The 18,680-nt window shown below is 45.2% G+C and overlaps 7 non-coding genes across 7 annotated transcripts; all 7 read right to left on the reverse strand.

Moving 5' to 3' along the window:
- Positions 1-743: 743 nt before the first annotated feature.
- Positions 744-934, reverse strand: LOC130322940 (U2 spliceosomal RNA). Its single transcript, XR_008868350.1, has one exon. It is a non-coding gene; the product is annotated as a U2 spliceosomal RNA (small nuclear RNA).
- A 2,100-nt stretch (positions 935-3,034) lies between these two features.
- On the reverse strand, positions 3,035-3,225 carry LOC130322944 (U2 spliceosomal RNA). The gene has a single exon (XR_008868352.1). It is a non-coding gene; the product is annotated as a U2 spliceosomal RNA (small nuclear RNA).
- Positions 3,226-5,323: 2,098 nt separating this feature from the next.
- Positions 5,324-5,514, reverse strand: LOC130322945 (U2 spliceosomal RNA). Its single transcript, XR_008868353.1, has one exon. It is a non-coding gene; the product is annotated as a U2 spliceosomal RNA (small nuclear RNA).
- Positions 5,515-7,612: 2,098 nt separating this feature from the next.
- On the reverse strand, positions 7,613-7,803 carry LOC130322946 (U2 spliceosomal RNA). The gene has a single exon (XR_008868354.1). It is a non-coding gene; the product is annotated as a U2 spliceosomal RNA (small nuclear RNA).
- A 2,099-nt stretch (positions 7,804-9,902) lies between these two features.
- On the reverse strand, positions 9,903-10,093 carry LOC130322929 (U2 spliceosomal RNA). The gene has a single exon (XR_008868340.1). It is a non-coding gene; the product is annotated as a U2 spliceosomal RNA (small nuclear RNA).
- Positions 10,094-12,189: 2,096 nt separating this feature from the next.
- On the reverse strand, positions 12,190-12,380 carry LOC130322930 (U2 spliceosomal RNA). The gene has a single exon (XR_008868341.1). It is a non-coding gene; the product is annotated as a U2 spliceosomal RNA (small nuclear RNA).
- A 2,091-nt stretch (positions 12,381-14,471) lies between these two features.
- On the reverse strand, positions 14,472-14,657 carry LOC130322941 (U2 spliceosomal RNA). Its single transcript, XR_008868351.1, has one exon. It is a non-coding gene; the product is annotated as a U2 spliceosomal RNA (small nuclear RNA).
- Positions 14,658-18,680: the final 4,023 nt, after the last annotated feature.

Below are 18,680 nucleotides of genomic sequence, written 5' to 3' on the forward strand. Positions count from 1 at the left end.
TACAGTCTAAAGCATAGATCTCAAAGTCTGTGCACAGAATTTAGCAAGGGCCTCGCACCTTCTGATGCATCAGGTAGGTGCACAATAGCATAGCCTAACCCTCTGTACTTTGGTCTATATTGATGCGGGACATAGACAGCCAGCTGATGACCAATCCATTAGTGCAATGGATGGCTGGAAGCATTTGTCTTTGCCTTTGCAATACCACAGAAGCAATGCATGGTCAATGTACAGCAATGACACACCTGTGTGAACAGCCAGGAGACCCCCCCCCCCCCCCATGTTATGTTACATAGTTACATAGTTAGTACGGTCGAAAAAAGACATATGTCCATCACGTTCAACCAGGGAATTAAGGGGTAGGGGTGTGGCGCGATATTGGGGAAGGGATGAGATTTTATATTTCTTCATAAGCATTAATCTTATTTTGTCAATTAGGAACATTCAGCACCCACCCGCTATCAAGGCAGCTGCCTATCATGTCATGCCCTACCTGCACAGGTGTGCTGGCTACTCAAATGATCCAATTAAGGAGGCCATTTAGTCAGCAGCAGCAGAAGTCCTGTGCCTGGACGCTCCAACAGGGGCCAGACACAAGCAGAAGCAGAAGCAGCAGAAGCAGCAGCAGCACCACCTTTTGTTTTTTGGCTGCAGCAGCAGCAAGGCCCACAGGGCTGGCTAGCTGGCTAGCCAGCAAGCAGGTAGCAATGAAAGTAGGAATCTTTCTTTTTAACCCTGTAAGGGGGTGGTGCACTGTACCCGAAGATACTGCCATATCGGGTCAATGCATAGGGCGACGGAAGCAAGCTTCGAAATCGGCCCCCGTTCTCAAAAATCCATTTAATATATGGTCCCCAGATAGGGGACGTATCAGATATTAAACTGATAAGAACAGATACTACACTTGATCTTAGCCAAAAGGCCGAGAAGCGATAACCGTGAAAGGGGCGGGCCCAACAAGGTCCCCTTCATGGGCACTATCACTGCTTGCTGTCAGGGAGGCTGCCAGACAATTTTCCATGCACACTCTGGGCTGGGGGGCAGTCAACCACCAGTACACACAGCAGAACCTAAACCCATACCATTATTGCTAAGCAGCAAGACAGGGGCCCATTGCACTCCCACGGGGCCTTTTTAAATGCAATCCATAACCCGGATTTGCCAGGAACCCTTCTTACTCCTCCTACTTGCATGTGACACTGGGCTTAGGATCTGCATAGGAAACACACACACAAGCACACACCTACCTTTGTTGCCTGCAGATGCCTCCTTGGCTGTCCCCAAACGGTATCAAACCAACACCCACGGGAAGCTGTAAGCATAGAGGACATGCCTGCACCCCATTGGACTTACCTGTGTGGGTTAAATCCGGGTTATTTGACAACCTATGGCGGTGATGGTTCTGCTCAGGCAGAGCAGTGCTGATGCTCCTCATAAAGCTGTCGCTGCTGTGAAGGTTCTAGGTGACATCACAAATCCCTTTGGTTACATACACAACAAAGCTGGGTTGTTGTTGTTTACACTCTGCAAGGCCTGTGGAAGTGAGTGACATCATAGCACTGTAGTTCTGAGGGTTCAAGATGGATGCAACAATCTCCTGTTGCTTCTATGAAGGCCGTAATAGACGACATCACCAAACAGCTCCATAGTCACATACACAGCAAAGGAGAGATGTTGTTTACACCTAGTGATGTCAGTGGTATTGAGTGACATCACAGCACAGTGCTAAGGCTCCTGGGCCTGGACACAGCAGCGGCTGCAATATCTCAACGGAGAATACGTTTATATCTATATGTGTGTGTGCGCATATATATATATATATATATATATATATATATATATATATATATATATATATATTTCTCCGCCGAAATCACTTTTAAACCCATTTCCACCTTTTTTTCCCTTCTCTTCCTCTTACTTTTTTTTCACGTTTTTTTACGTTTTTCTCCTTTTCGCCTCTTTTCTGGGCGTATTATTCTTCTTTTTCTTCTTTTTTTTCGTCTAATGCATACCCCATCAGTGCAGCAATGCTTATTCAATACCGCCAGCAGATGGAGACACTGGGGGATAATTTTCTAAGGATTTATACTGATTTTTCCTGTCTGAATTTGTCGCACAGAAAGTTGCAGGCCAAATATGTGTGACATTTCTGCGACTTTAGCTTCTAGAGCATTTTTACAACATTATACATAGGTGCTGAATACATAAAAAGCGACTGTTCAGCGACAGACAAGTCGCATCGGCTGAAAGTAGGCCAGAATGTCAGTCCATGTTGGAGCAGGTTTAGATACAGTCTAAAGCATAGATCTCAAAGTCTGTGCACAGAATTTAGCAAGGGCCTCGCACCTTCTGATGCATCAGGTAGGTGCACAATAGCATAGCCTAACCCTCTGTACTTTGGTCTATATTGATGCGGGACATAGACAGCCAGCTGATGACCAATCCATTAGTGCAATGGATGGCTGGAAGCATTTGTCTTTGCCTTTGCAATACCACAGAAGCAATGCATGGTCAATGTACAGCAATGACACACCTGTGTGAACAGCCAGGAGACCCCCCCCCCCCCCCATGTTATGTTACATAGTTACATAGTTAGTACGGTCGAAAAAAGACATATGTCCATCACGTTCAACCAGGGAATTAAGGGGTAGGGGTGTGGCGCGATATTGGGGAAGGGATGAGATTTTATATTTCTTCATAAGCATTAATCTTATTTTGTCAATTAGGAACATTCAGCACCCACCCGCTATCAAGGCAGCTGCCTATCATGTCATGCCCTACCTGCACAGGTGTGCTGGCTACTCAAATGATCCAATTAAGGAGGCCATTTAGTCAGCAGCAGCAGAAGTCCTGTGCCTGGACGCTCCAACAGGGGCCAGACACAAGCAGAAGCAGAAGCAGCAGAAGCAGCAGCAGCACCACCTTTTGTTTTTTGGCTGCAGCAGCAGCAAGGCCCACAGGGCTGGCTAGCTGGCTAGCCAGCAAGCAGGTAGCAATGAAAGTAGGAATCTTTCTTTTTAACCCTGTAAGGGGGTGGTGCACTGTACCCGAAGATACTGCCATATCGGGTCAATGCATAGGGCGACGGAAGCAAGCTTCGAAATCGGCCCCCGTTCTCAAAAATCCATTTAATATATGGTCCCCAGATAGGGGACGTATCAGATATTAAACTGATAAGAACAGATACTACACTTGATCTTAGCCAAAAGGCCGAGAAGCGATAACCGTGAAAGGGGCGGGCCCAACAAGGTCCCCTTCATGGGCACTATCACTGCTTGCTGTCAGGGAGGCTGCCAGACAATTTTCCATGCACACTCTGGGCTGGGGGGCAGTCAACCACCAGTACACACAGCAGAACCTAAACCCATACCATTATTGCTAAGCAGCAAGACAGGGGCCCATTGCACTCCCACGGGGCCTTTTTAAATGCAATCCATAACCCGGATTTGCCAGGAACCCTTCTTACTCCTCCTACTTGCATGTGACACTGGGCTTAGGATCTGCATAGGAAACACACACACAAGCACACACCTACCTTTGTTGCCTGCAGATGCCTCCTTGGCTGTCCCCAAACGGTATCAAACCAACACCCACGGGAAGCTGTAAGCATAGAGGACATGCCTGCACCCCATTGGACTTACCTGTGTGGGTTAAATCCGGGTTATTTGACAACCTATGGCGGTGATGGTTCTGCTCAGGCAGAGCAGTGCTGATGCTCCTCATAAAGCTGTCGCTGCTGTGAAGGTTCTAGGTGACATCACAAATCCCTTTGGTTACATACACAACAAAGCTGGGTTGTTGTTGTTTACACTCTGCAAGGCCTGTGGAAGTGAGTGACATCATAGCACTGTAGTTCTGAGGGTTCAAGATGGATGCAACAATCTCCTGTTGCTTCTATGAAGGCCGTAATAGACGACATCACCAAACAGCTCCATAGTCACATACACAGCAAAGGAGAGATGTTGTTTACACCTAGTGATGTCAGTGGTATTGAGTGACATCACAGCACAGTGCTAAGGCTCCTGGGCCTGGACACAGCAGCGGCTGCAATATCTCAACGGAGAATACGTTTATATCTATATGTGTGTGTGCGCATATATATATATATATATATATATATATATATATATATATATATATATATATTTCTCCGCCGAAATCACTTTTAAACCCATTTCCACCTTTTTTTCCCTTCTCTTCCTCTTACTTTTTTTTCACGTTTTTTTACGTTTTTCTCCTTTTCGCCTCTTTTCTGGGCGTATTATTCTTCTTTTTCTTCTTTTTTTTCGTCTAATGCATACCCCATCAGTGCAGCAATGCTTATTCAATACCGCCAGCAGATGGAGACACTGGGGGATAATTTTCTAAGGATTTATACTGATTTTTCCTGTCTGAATTTGTCGCACAGAAAGTTGCAGGCCAAATATGTGTGACATTTCTGCGACTTTAGCTTCTAGAGCATTTTTACAACATTATACATAGGTGCTGAATACATAAAAAGCGACTGTTCAGCGACAGACAAGTCGCATCGGCTGAAAGTAGGCCAGAATGTCAGTCCATGTTGGAGCAGGTTTAGATACAGTCTAAAGCATAGATCTCAAAGTCTGTGCACAGAATTTAGCAAGGGCCTCGCACCTTCTGATGCATCAGGTAGGTGCACAATAGCATAGCCTAACCCTCTGTACTTTGGTCTATATTGATGCGGGACATAGACAGCCAGCTGATGACCAATCCATTAGTGCAATGGATGGCTGGAAGCATTTGTCTTTGCCTTTGCAATACCACAGAAGCAATGCATGGTCAATGTACAGCAATGACACACCTGTGTGAACAGCCAGGAGACCCCCCCCCCCCCCCATGTTATGTTACATAGTTACATAGTTAGTACGGTCGAAAAAAGACATATGTCCATCACGTTCAACCAGGGAATTAAGGGGTAGGGGTGTGGCGCGATATTGGGGAAGGGATGAGATTTTATATTTCTTCATAAGCATTAATCTTATTTTGTCAATTAGGAACATTCAGCACCCACCCGCTATCAAGGCAGCTGCCTATCATGTCATGCCCTACCTGCACAGGTGTGCTGGCTACTCAAATGATCCAATTAAGGAGGCCATTTAGTCAGCAGCAGCAGAAGTCCTGTGCCTGGACGCTCCAACAGGGGCCAGACACAAGCAGAAGCAGAAGCAGCAGAAGCAGCAGCAGCACCACCTTTTGTTTTTTGGCTGCAGCAGCAGCAAGGCCCACAGGGCTGGCTAGCTGGCTAGCCAGCAAGCAGGTAGCAATGAAAGTAGGAATCTTTCTTTTTAACCCTGTAAGGGGGTGGTGCACTGTACCCGAAGATACTGCCATATCGGGTCAATGCATAGGGCGACGGAAGCAAGCTTCGAAATCGGCCCCCGTTCTCAAAAATCCATTTAATATATGGTCCCCAGATAGGGGACGTATCAGATATTAAACTGATAAGAACAGATACTACACTTGATCTTAGCCAAAAGGCCGAGAAGCGATAACCGTGAAAGGGGCGGGCCCAACAAGGTCCCCTTCATGGGCACTATCACTGCTTGCTGTCAGGGAGGCTGCCAGACAATTTTCCATGCACACTCTGGGCTGGGGGGCAGTCAACCACCAGTACACACAGCAGAACCTAAACCCATACCATTATTGCTAAGCAGCAAGACAGGGGCCCATTGCACTCCCACGGGGCCTTTTTAAATGCAATCCATAACCCGGATTTGCCAGGAACCCTTCTTACTCCTCCTACTTGCATGTGACACTGGGCTTAGGATCTGCATAGGAAACACACACACAAGCACACACCTACCTTTGTTGCCTGCAGATGCCTCCTTGGCTGTCCCCAAACGGTATCAAACCAACACCCACGGGAAGCTGTAAGCATAGAGGACATGCCTGCACCCCATTGGACTTACCTGTGTGGGTTAAATCCGGGTTATTTGACAACCTATGGCGGTGATGGTTCTGCTCAGGCAGAGCAGTGCTGATGCTCCTCATAAAGCTGTCGCTGCTGTGAAGGTTCTAGGTGACATCACAAATCCCTTTGGTTACATACACAACAAAGCTGGGTTGTTGTTGTTTACACTCTGCAAGGCCTGTGGAAGTGAGTGACATCATAGCACTGTAGTTCTGAGGGTTCAAGATGGATGCAACAATCTCCTGTTGCTTCTATGAAGGCCGTAATAGACGACATCACCAAACAGCTCCATAGTCACATACACAGCAAAGGAGAGATGTTGTTTACACCTAGTGATGTCAGTGGTATTGAGTGACATCACAGCACAGTGCTAAGGCTCCTGGGCCTGGACACAGCAGCGGCTGCAATATCTCAACGGAGAATACGTTTATATCTATATGTGTGTGTGCGCATATATATATATATATATATATATATATATATATATATATATATATATATATTTCTCCGCCGAAATCACTTTTAAACCCATTTCCACCTTTTTTTCCCTTCTCTTCCTCTTACTTTTTTTTCACGTTTTTTTACGTTTTTCTCCTTTTCGCCTCTTTTCTGGGCGTATTATTCTTCTTTTTCTTCTTTTTTTTCGTCTAATGCATACCCCATCAGTGCAGCAATGCTTATTCAATACCGCCAGCAGATGGAGACACTGGGGGATAATTTTCTAAGGATTTATACTGATTTTTCCTGTCTGAATTTGTCGCACAGAAAGTTGCAGGCCAAATATGTGTGACATTTCTGCGACTTTAGCTTCTAGAGCATTTTTACAACATTATACATAGGTGCTGAATACATAAAAAGCGACTGTTCAGCGACAGACAAGTCGCATCGGCTGAAAGTAGGCCAGAATGTCAGTCCATGTTGGAGCAGGTTTAGATACAGTCTAAAGCATAGATCTCAAAGTCTGTGCACAGAATTTAGCAAGGGCCTCGCACCTTCTGATGCATCAGGTAGGTGCACAATAGCATAGCCTAACCCTCTGTACTTTGGTCTATATTGATGCGGGACATAGACAGCCAGCTGATGACCAATCCATTAGTGCAATGGATGGCTGGAAGCATTTGTCTTTGCCTTTGCAATACCACAGAAGCAATGCATGGTCAATGTACAGCAATGACACACCTGTGTGAACAGCCAGGAGACCCCCCCCCCCCCCCATGTTATGTTACATAGTTACATAGTTAGTACGGTCGAAAAAAGACATATGTCCATCACGTTCAACCAGGGAATTAAGGGGTAGGGGTGTGGCGCGATATTGGGGAAGGGATGAGATTTTATATTTCTTCATAAGCATTAATCTTATTTTGTCAATTAGGAACATTCAGCACCCACCCGCTATCAAGGCAGCTGCCTATCATGTCATGCCCTACCTGCACAGGTGTGCTGGCTACTCAAATGATCCAATTAAGGAGGCCATTTAGTCAGCAGCAGCAGAAGTCCTGTGCCTGGACGCTCCAACAGGGGCCAGACACAAGCAGAAGCAGAAGCAGCAGAAGCAGCAGCAGCACCACCTTTTGTTTTTTGGCTGCAGCAGCAGCAAGGCCCACAGGGCTGGCTAGCTGGCTAGCCAGCAAGCAGGTAGCAATGAAAGTAGGAATCTTTCTTTTTAACCCTGTAAGGGGGTGGTGCACTGTACCCGAAGATACTGCCATATCGGGTCAATGCATAGGGCGACGGAAGCAAGCTTCGAAATCGGCCCCCGTTCTCAAAAATCCATTTAATATATGGTCCCCAGATAGGGGACGTATCAGATATTAAACTGATAAGAACAGATACTACACTTGATCTTAGCCAAAAGGCCGAGAAGCGATAACCGTGAAAGGGGCGGGCCCAACAAGGTCCCCTTCATGGGCACTATCACTGCTTGCTGTCAGGGAGGCTGCCAGACAATTTTCCATGCACACTCTGGGCTGGGGGGCAGTCAACCACCAGTACACACAGCAGAACCTAAACCCATACCATTATTGCTAAGCAGCAAGACAGGGGCCCATTGCACTCCCACGGGGCCTTTTTAAATGCAATCCATAACCCGGATTTGCCAGGAACCCTTCTTACTCCTCCTACTTGCATGTGACACTGGGCTTAGGATCTGCATAGGAAACACACACACAAGCACACACCTACCTTTGTTGCCTGCAGATGCCTCCTTGGCTGTCCCCAAACGGTATCAAACCAACACCCACGGGAAGCTGTAAGCATAGAGGACATGCCTGCACCCCATTGGACTTACCTGTGTGGGTTAAATCCGGGTTATTTGACAACCTATGGCGGTGATGGTTCTGCTCAGGCAGAGCAGTGCTGATGCTCCTCATAAAGCTGTCGCTGCTGTGAAGGTTCTAGGTGACATCACAAATCCCTTTGGTTACATACACAACAAAGCTGGGTTGTTGTTGTTTACACTCTGCAAGGCCTGTGGAAGTGAGTGACATCATAGCACTGTAGTTCTGAGGGTTCAAGATGGATGCAACAATCTCCTGTTGCTTCTATGAAGGCCGTAATAGACGACATCACCAAACAGCTCCATAGTCACATACACAGCAAAGGAGAGATGTTGTTTACACCTAGTGATGTCAGTGGTATTGAGTGACATCACAGCACAGTGCTAAGGCTCCTGGGCCTGGACACAGCAGCGGCTGCAATATCTCAACGGAGAATACGTTTATATCTATATGTGTGTGTGCGCATATATATATATATATATATATATATATATATATATATATATATATATATATTCTCTCCGCCGAAATCACTTTTAAACCCATTTCCACCTTTTTTTCCCTTCTCTTCCTCTTACTTTTTTTTCACGTTTTTTTACGTTTTTCTCCTTTTCGCCTCTTTTCTGGGCGTATTATTCTTCTTTTTCTTCTTTTTTTTCGTCTAATGCATACCCCATCAGTGCAGCAATGCTTATTCAATACCGCCAGCAGATGGAGACACTGGGGGATAATTTTCTAAGGATTTATACTGATTTTTCCTGTCTGAATTTGTCGCACAGAAAGTTGCAGGCCAAATATGTGTGACATTTCTGCGACTTTAGCTTCTAGAGCATTTTTACAACATTATACATAGGTGCTGAATACATAAAAAGCGACTGTTCAGCGACAGACAAGTCGCATCGGCTGAAAGTAGGCCAGAATGTCAGTCCATGTTGGAGCAGGTTTAGATACAGTCTAAAGCATAGATCTCAAAGTCTGTGCACAGAATTTAGCAAGGGCCTCGCACCTTCTGATGCATCAGGTAGGTGCACAATAGCATAGCCTAACCCTCTGTACTTTGGTCTATATTGATGCGGGACATAGACAGCCAGCTGATGACCAATCCATTAGTGCAATGGATGGCTGGAAGCATTTGTCTTTGCCTTTGCAATACCACAGAAGCAATGCATGGTCAATGTACAGCAATGACACACCTGTGTGAACAGCCAGGAGACCCCCCCCCCCCCCCATGTTATGTTACATAGTTACATAGTTAGTACGGTCGAAAAAAGACATATGTCCATCACGTTCAACCAGGGAATTAAGGGGTAGGGGTGTGGCGCGATATTGGGGAAGGGATGAGATTTTATATTTCTTCATAAGCATTAATCTTATTTTGTCAATTAGGAACATTCAGCACCCACCCGCTATCAAGGCAGCTGCCTATCATGTCATGCCCTACCTGCACAGGTGTGCTGGCTACTCAAATGATCCAATTAAGGAGGCCATTTAGTCAGCAGCAGCAGAAGTCCTGTGCCTGGACGCTCCAACAGGGGCCAGACACAAGCAGAAGCAGAAGCAGCAGAAGCAGCAGCAGCACCACCTTTTGTTTTTTGGCTGCAGCAGCAGCAAGGCCCACAGGGCTGGCTAGCTGGCTAGCCAGCAAGCAGGTAGCAATGAAAGTAGGAATCTTTCTTTTTAACCCTGTAAGGGGGTGGTGCACTGTACCCGAAGATACTGCCATATCGGGTCAATGCATAGGGCGACGGAAGCAAGCTTCGAAATCGGCCCCCGTTCTCAAAAATCCATTTAATATATGGTCCCCAGATAGGGGACGTATCAGATATTAAACTGATAAGAACAGATACTACACTTGATCTTAGCCAAAAGGCCGAGAAGCGATAACCGTGAAAGGGGCGGGCCCAACAAGGTCCCCTTCATGGGCACTATCACTGCTTGCTGTCAGGGAGGCTGCCAGACAATTTTCCATGCACACTCTGGGCTGGGGGGCAGTCAACCACCAGTACACACAGCAGAACCTAAACCCATACCATTATTGCTAAGCAGCAAGACAGGGGCCCATTGCACTCCCACGGGGCCTTTTTAAATGCAATCCATAACCCGGATTTGCCAGGAACCCTTCTTACTCCTCCTACTTGCATGTGACACTGGGCTTAGGATCTGCATAGGAAACACACACACAAGCACACACCTACCTTTGTTGCCTGCAGATGCCTCCTTGGCTGTCCCCAAACGGTATCAAACCAACACCCACGGGAAGCTGTAAGCATAGAGGACATGCCTGCACCCCATTGGACTTACCTGTGTGGGTTAAATCCGGGTTATTTGACAACCTATGGCGGTGATGGTTCTGCTCAGGCAGAGCAGTGCTGATGCTCCTCATAAAGCTGTCGCTGCTGTGAAGGTTCTAGGTGACATCACAAATCCCTTTGGTTACATACACAACAAAGCTGGGTTGTTGTTGTTTACACTCTGCAAGGCCTGTGGAAGTGAGTGACATCATAGCACTGTAGTTCTGAGGGTTCAAGATGGATGCAACAATCTCCTGTTGCTTCTATGAAGGCCGTAATAGACGACATCACCAAACAGCTCCATAGTCACATACACAGCAAAGGAGAGATGTTGTTTACACCTAGTGATGTCAGTGGTATTGAGTGACATCACAGCACAGTGCTAAGGCTCCTGGGCCTGGACACAGCAGCGGCTGCAATATCTCAACGGAGAATACGTTTATATCTATATGTGTGTGTGCGCATATATATATATATATATATATATATATATATATATATATATATATATATTTCTCCGCCGAAATCACTTTTAAACCCATTTCCACCTTTTTTTCCCTTCTCTTCCTCTTACTTTTTTTTCACGTTTTTTTACGTTTTTCTCCTTTTCGCCTCTTTTCTGGGCGTATTATTCTTCTTTTTCTTCTTTTTTTTCGTCTAATGCATACCCCATCAGTGCAGCAATGCTTATTCAATACCGCCAGCAGATGGAGACACTGGGGGATAATTTTCTAAGGATTTATACTGATTTTTCCTGTCTGAATTTGTCGCACAGAAAGTTGCAGGCCAAATATGTGTGACATTTCTGCGACTTTAGCTTCTAGAGCATTTTTACAACATTATACATAGGTGCTGAATACATAAAAAGCGACTGTTCAGCGACAGACAAGTCGCATCGGCTGAAAGTAGGCCAGAATGTCAGTCCATGTTGGAGCAGGTTTAGATACAGTCTAAAGCATAGATCTCAAAGTCTGTGCACAGAATTTAGCAAGGGCCTCGCACCTTCTGATGCATCAGGTAGGTGCACAATAGCATAGCCTAACCCTCTGTACTTTGGTCTATATTGATGCGGGACATAGACAGCCAGCTGATGACCAATCCATTAGTGCAATGGATGGCTGGAAGCATTTGTCTTTGCCTTTGCAATACCACAGAAGCAATGCATGGTCAATGTACAGCAATGACACACCTGTGTGAACAGCCAGGAGACCCCCCCCCCCCCCCATGTTATGTTACATAGTTACATAGTTAGTACGGTCGAAAAAAGACATATGTCCATCACGTTCAACCAGGGAATTAAGGGGTAGGGGTGTGGCGCGATATTGGGGAAGGGATGAGATTTTATATTTCTTCATAAGCATTAATCTTATTTTGTCAATTAGGAACATTCAGCACCCACCCGCTATCAAGGCAGCTGCCTATCATGTCATGCCCTACCTGCACAGGTGTGCTGGCTACTCAAATGATCCAATTAAGGAGGCCATTTAGTCAGCAGCAGCAGAAGTCCTGTGCCTGGACGCTCCAACAGGGGCCAGACACAAGCAGAAGCAGAAGCAGCAGAAGCAGCAGCAGCACCACCTTTTGTTTTTTGGCTGCAGCAGCAGCAAGGCCCACAGGGCTGGCTAGCTGGCTAGCCAGCAAGCAGGTAGCAATGAAAGTAGGAATCTTTCTTTTTAACCCTGTAAGGGGGTGGTGCACTGTACCCGAAGATACTGCCATATCGGGTCAATGCATAGGGCGACGGAAGCAAGCTTCGAAATCGGCCCCCGTTCTCAAAAATCCATTTAATATATGGTCCCCAGATAGGGGACGTATCAGATATTAAACTGATAAGAACAGATACTACACTTGATCTTAGCCAAAAGGCCGAGAAGCGATAACCGTGAAAGGGGCGGGCCCAACAAGGTCCCCTTCATGGGCACTATCACTGCTTGCTGTCAGGGAGGCTGCCAGACAATTTTCCATGCACACTCTGGGCTGGGGGGCAGTCAACCACCAGTACACACAGCAGAACCTAAACCCATACCATTATTGCTAAGCAGCAAGACAGGGGCCCATTGCACTCCCACGGGGCCTTTTTAAATGCAATCCATAACCCGGATTTGCCAGGAACCCTTCTTACTCCTCCTACTTGCATGTGACACTGGGCTTAGGATCTGCATAGGAAACACACACACAAGCACACACCTACCTTTGTTGCCTGCAGATGCCTCCTTGGCTGTCCCCAAACGGTATCAAACCAACACCCACGGGAAGCTGTAAGCATAGAGGACATGCCTGCACCCCATTGGACTTACCTGTGTGGGTTAAATCCGGGTTATTTGACAACCTATGGCGGTGATGGTTCTGCTCAGGCAGAGCAGTGCTGATGCTCCTCATAAAGCTGTCGCTGCTGTGAAGGTTCTAGGTGACATCACAAATCCCTTTGGTTACATACACAACAAAGCTGGGTTGTTGTTGTTTACACTCTGCAAGGCCTGTGGAAGTGAGTGACATCATAGCACTGTAGTTCTGAGGGTTCAAGATGGATGCAACAATCTCCTGTTGCTTCTATGAAGGCCGTAATAGACGACATCACCAAACAGCTCCATAGTCACATACACAGCAAAGGAGAGATGTTGTTTACACCTAGTGATGTCAGTGGTATTGAGTGACATCACAGCACAGTGCTAAGGCTCCTGGGCCTGGACACAGCAGCGGCTGCAATATCTCAACGGAGAATACGTTTATATCTATATGTGTGTGTGCGCATATATATATATATATATATATATATATATATATATATATATATTTCTCCGCCGAAATCACTTTTAAACCCATTTCCACCTTTTTTTCCCTTCTCTTCCTCTTACTTTTTTTTCACGTTTTTTTACGTTTTTCTCCTTTTCGCCTCTTTTCTGGGCGTATTATTCTTCTTTTTCTTCTTTTTTTTCGTCTAATGCATACCCCATCAGTGCAGCAATGCTTATTCAATACCGCCAGCAGATGGAGACACTGGGGGATAATTTTCTAAGGATTTATACTGATTTTTCCTGTCTGAATTTGTCGCACAGAAAGTTGCAGGCCAAATATGTGTGACATTTCTGCGACTTTAGCTTCTAGAGCATTTTTACAACATTATACATAGGTGCTGAATACATAAAAAGCGACTGTTCAGCGACAGACAAGTCGCATCGGCTGAAAGTAGGCCAGAATGTCAGTCCATGTTGGAGCAGGTTTAGATACAGTCTAAAGCATAGATCTCAAAGTCTGTGCACAGAATTTAGCAAGGGCCTCGCACCTTCTGATGCATCAGGTAGGTGCACAATAGCATAGCCTAACCCTCTGTACTTTGGTCTATATTGATGCGGGACATAGACAGCCAGCTGATGACCAATCCATTAGTGCAATGGATGGCTGGAAGCATTTGTCTTTGCCTTTGCAATACCACAGAAGCAATGCATGGTCAATGTACAGCAATGACACACCTGTGTGAACAGCCAGGAGACCCCCCCCCCCCCCCCATGTTATGTTACATAGTTACATAGTTAGTACGGTCGAAAAAAGACATATGTCCATCACGTTCAACCAGGGAATTAAGGGGTAGGGGTGTGGCGCGATATTGGGGAAGGGATGAGATTTTATATTTCTTCATAAGCATTAATCTTATTTTGTCAATTAGGAACATTCAGCACCCACCCGCTATCAAGGCAGCTGCCTATCATGTCATGCCCTACCTGCACAGGTGTGCTGGCTACTCAAATGATCCAATTAAGGAGGCCATTTAGTCAGCAGCAGCAGAAGTCCTGTGCCTGGACGCTCCAACAGGGGCCAGACACAAGCAGAAGCAGAAGCAGCAGAAGCAGCAGCAGCACCACCTTTTGTTTTTTGGCTGCAGCAGCAGCAAGGCCCACAGGGCTGGCTAGCTGGCTAGCCAGCAAGCAGGTAGCAATGAAAGTAGGAATCTTTCTTTTTAACCCTGTAAGGGGGTGGTGCACTGTACCCGAAGATACTGCCATATCGGGTCAATGCATAGGGCGACGGAAGCAAGCTTCGAAATCGGCCCCCGTTCTCAAAAATCCATTTAATATATGGTCCCCAGATAGGGGACGTATCAGATATTAAACTGATAAGAACAGATAAGGTTTCAACAAAATTTTATTGAATAAATAAGAAACCATACAAAATTTAAAATGCAAAATAATAAAAGGTTCACAAAAGTTTTAAAATACAAATAATAAAACCAGTAATAAAAGGAGAAAAAATAAAAATGGCAGGATAAAACATTATATAAATGTCATAAAAACTGATTATATTGTTATTTCGTTCCATAGAGGCAGACACCACATGGATGCTGCCTCGCTGGCCCCCAACTGTTTCTTGTCTCTTAGGTAATAGATGTACATCTCACTCAGGGCCAGCTTTATACAGTTTTTAACATCAATAAAATCATGTTTAAAAAGTAAGATGTTCCTAACTTTCCAGATGGCATTTTTAAAACAATTAATAATCATCCAGCAGATCATCTGCTGTTTAAAATTGGGGCAGTTAAAAAGACCGTAAAAGACACATTCGTGATTAAAATCTTTTAGGCCGCAGGCCCACTTCAAAAGTGGGCCTACCTTCCTCCAAAGCTCCCGTGCAAAAGGGCAGTTCCAAAATATGTGCAGCACCGTTTCGTCCACTCCGCAGCCATCTCTCGGGCACTTGGCTCTCGCCACCAGTCCTCGCCTGTGCTGGAACTCACGAGTAGGGAGGCACTGGTGGACGATTGCCCAGGCAAGATCCCTGTGTACATTCGCCAGAAACTTCCCGTACACGTTCCGCCATACCTTTTTGGATCTTGCCTGTGTGAAATTGGACACTGCCAGGGTAACCTCACTCCGCCTGAGGACCTTTGATACCTTTCTCTGGTCCCCCAGTATGTCAGGCTCCAAATCTTGGAGACCTAGGAGCCTGACTGTCTTTTCCAACACCACATAATGTTTTGGGGGACACAGAAGCACCGGAGCGTTCAGAGGGATGCGCAACCATCTTTTAAAAACCATGCCCGCAGCGTACCTTAAAAAGCAGCTAAAAATGCCATCGGATTTAATAATTTTAAAACAGAAACAGAAATACTTTATGTAAAAGAAAGTAAAAAGGTTAGGAACATCTTTCCCGCCATTATCTTTACTTTTGTACATAAAATCACGCTTTAATTTCTCCATTTTTGAACCCCATAAAAAAGTAAAAACAATTCTAGTTACTTTTTTAATGTATAAAATAGATGGAGGAAATACCATGGCAATGTATAGCATAATAGGGAGTAAAACCATCTTTATTATTAAAATCTTCCCCTCCATGGTAAGGTTTCTAAGATTCCACATTAAAATCTTCTTCTCCATCTTAGCTATAGCTGAATCCCAGTTAGGGCTCCCATCATTGACCTGGTTAAAAACAATACCTAAAACTTTAATTTGATCCTGTTGCATTGTAACTCCTGGGGTGATGGATGAATCCCAGGAGCCAATATAAAAACAGTCACATTTATCTGTGTTTAGCTTAAAACCAGAGACCTCGCAGAAATAGCTGGTGTTCCTCAATGCCCCCCTCATGGATGGAGAGTCCGGGCACAGTATGGTGACATCATCCATGTACCCCAACACCTTTAGATGGGTCCCTCCTCCACCAGGTATCGGTACGCCTCTTACTACCCGGTCTTTTCTGAGGAGGGCCATCAGTGGTTCGATTGCGCAAATAAAAAGGAGTGGGGACAGGGGGCAGCCCTGTTTGACACCTGATAAAAGAGGAACACCGCTGGTTAAAAAGCCATTAACAGAGACTTGACTAAAACAGGATCGGTATAAAAGCATGATTCGGCTTAAAATCGTTTCAGGCACTGCCATCTTTTTAAGAACTAAAAACAGGTATTCATGGGAGACCCTATCAAAGGCTTTTTCAAAGTCTAAGGATAAAATTGCTACAGTTTGATTTCTATCCTTAAAATACCATAAAACATCTCTTAAAATATTTAGGGATTCAGCTATAGACCTTCCAGGTACCCCACAAACCTGATTTGGGTGAATTAATTTATGAATAAAAGGTTTAAAACGGACAGCTAATAACTTGGCTAAAACTTTATAATCGACATTTAAAAGTGTGATGGGGCGCCAATTTTTTAGCATATCCTTTTCACCCTTTTTAAAAAGTAATGATACAATCCCCCTCCTCCAGGAAGGGGGAAGTTCATTAACAATAAAAGTTTCTTTATACAATAAAACCATATCATCCTTTAAAATATCCCAAAAAGCTAAATAAAATTCGATGGGTAAACCATCTTCCCCAGGGGCCTTCCCACTAGAAAAACTTTTAAAAACAAATAAAAGTTCATCTAAGTTAAGATCACGGGATAAAACCTCCTGGTCTAAAACATCTAGCTTAAAATCAAGGGAATTAAGAACATGTTCTAAAAAGGATGGATTAAGATCTTTCTTATTAAAAAGAAGCTGGTAGAAGTTAAAAACTGCATCTAACATGCCTTTTGGAGTGGATTCACCCTCAAGGTTTTGGATGATATCCCTCCTATTCATCACTTTTTTAAAAAAGAAACGGGAACATTTCTCGCCCTCCTCCAGGTGCTGCACATGTGAGTTAAAAATGATTTGTTTCCCTTTCTTTTCTATGGCATGTTTTATTTCAGTTTTAAGGTTTAAAATATCATTTTCTACATCCATACCAGCTTCTTTCAATTTAAAAAGTACATTTAAACGCATGTTAAGAACATAAAACCACTGTTTTTCCATTTTTGCCTTCTTCTTACCTGCTTTGATAAAAAAATATCTGATTTTAGATTTGGTGCCCTCCCACCAGTGCAGCATAGGCTCGTGGGGTTTTCTTTGTGATTGCCAGCATTGGTAGGTCCGCACAAACTCCTCTTTTATCTCAGGGTCCTCTAGGAGTGTGGTGTTTAATCTCCAGAGGCCCCTTTTTGCTTTTTGCTCCCCCTCTAGCTCCAGGCCCACCAAGAGGAGCTTATGATCAGAGAAGATATTCTGCTCGAGCGTGCATTTCAGGGGTTTAAAAGCTCTAGAGGAAAAAATAAAATCGATTCTGGAGCTCACTCTTCCATTGGACCATGTGGCGCCCGGGTCCTCCGGCAAGAGATCCTTCCAGCAATCTTTCAAATTAAAATCATCAATAAAATTTTTAAGCAGGTAAGAAGTGCGGTCTTTACGATTAATATCCCCACCCTGCCGGTGTTCCCCATCACGTATGCAGTTAAAATCACCTCCCACCAGCAGGGGGGAAGACCCAACACAAAACAGTGGTAAAATTTCAAATAGTTCTGCCCGCTCCTGTTTATCAGGAGGGGCATACACATTTAAAACACGAATTAAAAGTCCATTAAAATATAGATGAATTAAAAGAGCTCTGCCAGGCACAATCTCAGTTACTGTATGAATAGAAAAGGACTGGCCTCGGCAGAGCAGCCCAACACCCACAGAACGACAGTCATTTGCACCGGACCATATGGATGGGCCCAGCTTCCAGTCTTCTTTTAAGTCTTTATAGTCCATTTTACTAGGGATTCCACATTCTTGTAGCAGGCAAAGGTCAAAGTCACATGTCTCTAGATAAGAAAATAAAGCAGCCCTGCGATCAGGGCTCTTTAAGGACCTCACATTGAGTGAGGCAATTTTTACAGGGATAGGCATAGTTTATGGAGAGTCCGTGCTTGGAGAATCAAAGTCAATAATAAGCTGCGTACCGTCATCCCCCGCCTGCGGGGTCATCAGCTCCTTGATGTTCTGAGGGTCGGAGCTTGAGATGGATGATGCCCCGACCCTGAGCTCGCTCTCGTCCGAACTACGGCACGCCGCTTTCCTTTGAATGTCTTCCTCTTCTTCTTCTCTTTGTCTTTTAAATGTCACACTGCTGTCCATATCCTCTGTGTTGCTCTCACTCGATGTAATCTCTGGCCCCCGGCTGATGGATCTGCGTCTTCTTTCATCTTTTGACGACTGGAACTGCTGCACAGGGGCCTGTGAGGCCTCTTTTCCGGAACCTTTGCCGCTACCCTGGGAAGTTTTCATCGCTTGTTCCCCAGCAAGCGTTGCTGAGGACTGTTGCTCCAACTTCCCCATCGATCGACGATGGCCAGTTTTACCCACCGGGTCCACTGCTGGCGGGGCAGCAAACCCTGGTTTGGCGCCA

This window comes from Hyla sarda, unplaced genomic scaffold (assembly GCF_029499605.1).
Source record: "Hyla sarda isolate aHylSar1 unplaced genomic scaffold, aHylSar1.hap1 scaffold_2397, whole genome shotgun sequence".
NCBI lineage: Eukaryota > Metazoa > Chordata > Amphibia > Anura > Hylidae > Hyla > Hyla sarda.